The sequence below is a fragment of the Hyla sarda genome, chromosome 4, assembly GCF_029499605.1.
Source record: "Hyla sarda isolate aHylSar1 chromosome 4, aHylSar1.hap1, whole genome shotgun sequence".
NCBI lineage: Eukaryota > Metazoa > Chordata > Amphibia > Anura > Hylidae > Hyla > Hyla sarda.
Genome location: NC_079192.1, coordinates 13,865,364 through 13,869,566, shown reverse-complemented (window position 1 = coordinate 13,869,566; position 4,203 = coordinate 13,865,364).

Below are 4,203 nucleotides of genomic sequence, written 5' to 3'. Positions count from 1 at the left end.
TTGGTATGGTGTGTATTATAATAATCAGGGGTATGGTGTGTATTATAATAATAATAATCATCATTAGTATGGTTTGTATTATAATAATTATCAGGGGTATGGTGTGTATTATAATAATTATCAGGGGTATGGTGTGTATTATAATAATTATCAGTGGTATGGTGTGTATTATAATAATTATCAGGGGTATGGTGTGTACTGTAATAATTATCAGGGGTATGGTGTGTATTGTAATAATTATCATTGGTATGATATGTATTGTTAGGATTCGGCAGGATGGAGGTGGATCCTCTGTGTCAGAGAGGGATTGGCGTGGACCGGTTCTAAGATGCTACTGGTATTCACCAGAGCCCGCCGCAAAGCGGGATGGTCTTTCTGCGGCGGTAGCAACCAGGTCGTATCCACCGGTAACGGCTCAACCTCTCTGACTGCTGAGACAGGCGCAGTACAGAAGGACAAGGCAAGAGCAAGGTCGGACGTAGCAGAAGGTCAGGGCAGGCAGCAAGGATCGTAGTCAGGGGCAACAGCAGAAGGTCTGGAACACAGGCTAGGAACATACACAAAACGCTTTCACTGGCACAAGGCAACAAGATCCAGCAATGCAGGGAAGGGGAAGTGAGGTAATATAGGCCTGGAGCAGGTGAGCTAATTACACTGATTGGGCCAGGCACCAATTAGCGGTGCACTGGCCCTTTAAATCTTAGGGAGCTGGCGCGCGCGCGCCCTAGAGAGCGGAGCCGCGCGCGCCAGGATGTGACAGCCGGGGACCGGGACAGGTAAGGAGATTGGGATGCGAACCGCAAGCGGGCGCGTCCCGCTATGCGGATCGCATCCCCGCCGGCAGTGTCAGTGCAGCGCTCCCGGTCAGCGGGTCTGACCGGGGCGCTGCAGAGAGAGGAACGCCGCGAGCGCTCTGGGGAGGAGCAGGGACCCGGAGCGCTTGGCGTAACATGTATTATAATAATTATCATTGATATGGTGTGTATTATAATAATTATCATTGGTATGGTGTGTATTATAATAATCAGGGGTATGGTATGTATTATAATAATAATAATCATCATTGGTATGGTATGTATTATAATAATTATCAGGGGTATGGTGTGTATTATAATAATTATCAGGGGTATGGTGTGTATTGTAATAATTATCATTGGTATGATAATTATTATAATACACACCATATCAATGATAATTATTATAATACATATCATACCAATGATAATTATTATAATACATATCATGCCCCTGATAATTATTATAATACACACCATACCCCTGATTATTATAATACACACCATACCCCTGATTATTATAATACACACCATACCCCTGATTATCATAATACACACCATACCAATGATGATTATTATTATTATAATACACACCATACCCCTGATTATTATAATACACACCATACCAATGATAATTATTATAATACATACCATACCCCTGATTATTATAATACACACCATACCCCTGATTATTATAATACACACCATACCCCTGATAATTATTATAATACATACCATACCCCTGATTATTATAATACACACCATACCCCTGATTATTATAATACACACCATACCAATGATAATTATTATAATACATACCATACCCCTGATTATTATAATACACACCATACCCCTGATTATTATAATACACACCATACCCCTAATAATTATTATAATACATACCATACCCCTGATTATTATAATACACACCATACCCCTGATTATTAGAATACACACTATACCAATGATAATTATTATAATACATACCATACCCCTGATAATTATTATAATACATATCATTGGTATGGTGTGTATTATAATAATCAGGGGTATGGTGTGTATTATAATAATCAGGGGTATGGTGTGTATTATAATAATTATCATTGGTATGTATTATAATAATTATCAGGGGTATGGTGTGTATTATAATAATTATCATTGGTATGATATGTATTATAATAATTATCATTGGTATGGTGTGTATTATAATAATTATCATTGTTATGTATAATAATTATCAGGGGTATGGTGTGTATTATAATAATTATCATTGGTATGTATTATAATAATAATCAGGGGTATGGTGTGTATTATAATAATCATCATTGGTATGATATGTATTATAATAATTATCATTGGTATGTATTATAATAATCATCATTGGTATGGTGTGTATTATAATAATCAGGGGTATGGTGTGTATTATAATAATCAGGGGTATGGTGTGTATTATAATAATCATCATTGGTATGTATTATAATAATTATCAGGGGTATGGTGTGTATTATAATAATCAGGGGTATGGTGTGTATTATAATAATTATCAGGGGTATGGTGTGTATTATAATAATTATCAGGGGTATGGTGTGTATTGTAATAATTCTCAGGGGTATAGTGTGTATTATAGTTAATATAAGGGGAGGCCAATGATTGGATTGTGCTCCTCTCCAACCCATTCATTTACATTTTTATTTTGTGGGTGTGAAGCCCTCTTATATACCCATCTTCGACTGTGTACAGGACTTCCTGCTTGCTCACCCCAGAACCATTTCTTGTACACCTTGTTTTGCATTATATTGTACCTTATTGTTTACGATTGTTTATTTTTCGTGTGTACTATAATTCATATCAGGTGGTACAGTGTGTATTATTATTTATATCAGGGGCTCAGTGTGTGTAATATAATTAATATCAGGGGCTCAGTGTGTATTTTAATTCATAACAGGGGATCAGTGTGTATTATAATTCATATCAGGGGCACAGTGTGTATTATAATTAATATCAGGGGCACAGTGTGTATTATAATTAATATCAGGGGCACAGTGTGTATTATAATTAATATCAGGGGCACAGTGTGTATTATAATTAATATCAGGGGCACAGTGTGTATTATAATTAATATCAGGGGCACAGTGTGTATTTTAATTCATAACAGGGGATCAGTGTGTATTATAATTAATATCAGGGGCACAGTGTGTATTATAATTAATATCAGGGGCACAGTGTGTATTATAATTAATATCAGGGGCACAGTGTGTATTATAATTAATATCAGGGGCACAGTGTGTATTATAATTAATATCAGGGGCACAGTGTGTATTATAATTAATATCAGGGGCACAGTGTGTATTATAATTAATATCAGGGGCACAGTGTGTATTATAATTAATATCAGGGGCACAGTGTGTATTATAATTAATATCAGGGGCACAGTGTGTATTATAATTAATATCAGGGGCACAGTGTGTATTATAATTAATATCAGGGGCACAGTGAGTATTATAATTAATATCAGGGGCACAGTGTGTATTATAATTAATATCAGGGGCACAGTGTGTATTATAATTAATATCAGGGGCACAGTGTGTATTATAATTAATATCAGGGGCACAGTGTGTATTATAATTAATATCAGGGGCACAGTGTGTTTTATAATCAATATCAGGGGCACAGTGTGTATTTTAATTAATAGCAGTGGCACAGTGTGTATTATAATTAATATCAGGGGCACAGTGTGTATTATAATTAATATCAGCAGCACAGTGTGTATTATAATTAATATCAGGGGCACAGTGTGTATTATAATTAATATCAGGGGCACAGTGTGTTTTATAATCAATATCAGGGGCACAGTGTGTATTTTAATTAATAGCAGTGGCACAGTGTGTATTATAATTAATATCAGGGGCACAGTGTGTATTATAATTAATATCAGCAGCACAGTGTGTATTATAATTAATATCAGGGGCACAGTGAGTATTATAATTAATATCAGGGGCACAGTGTGTATTATAATTAATATCAGGGGCACAGTGTGTATTATAATTAATATCAGGGGCACAGTGTGTTTTATAATCAATATCAGGGGCACAGTGTGTATTTTAACTAATAGCAGTGGCACAGTGTGTATTATAATTAATATCAGGGGCACAGTGTGTATTATAATTAATATCAGCAGCACAGTGTGTGTTATTTTTAATATCAGGGGCACAGTGTGTATTATAATTAATATCAGGGGCACAGTGTGTATTATAATTAATATCAGGGGCACAGAGAGTATTATAATTAATATCAGGGGCACAGTGTGTATTATAATTAATATCAGGGGCACAGTGAGTATTAGAATTAATATCAGGGGCACAGTGTGTATTACAATTAATATCAGGGGCACAGTGTGTATTATAATTAA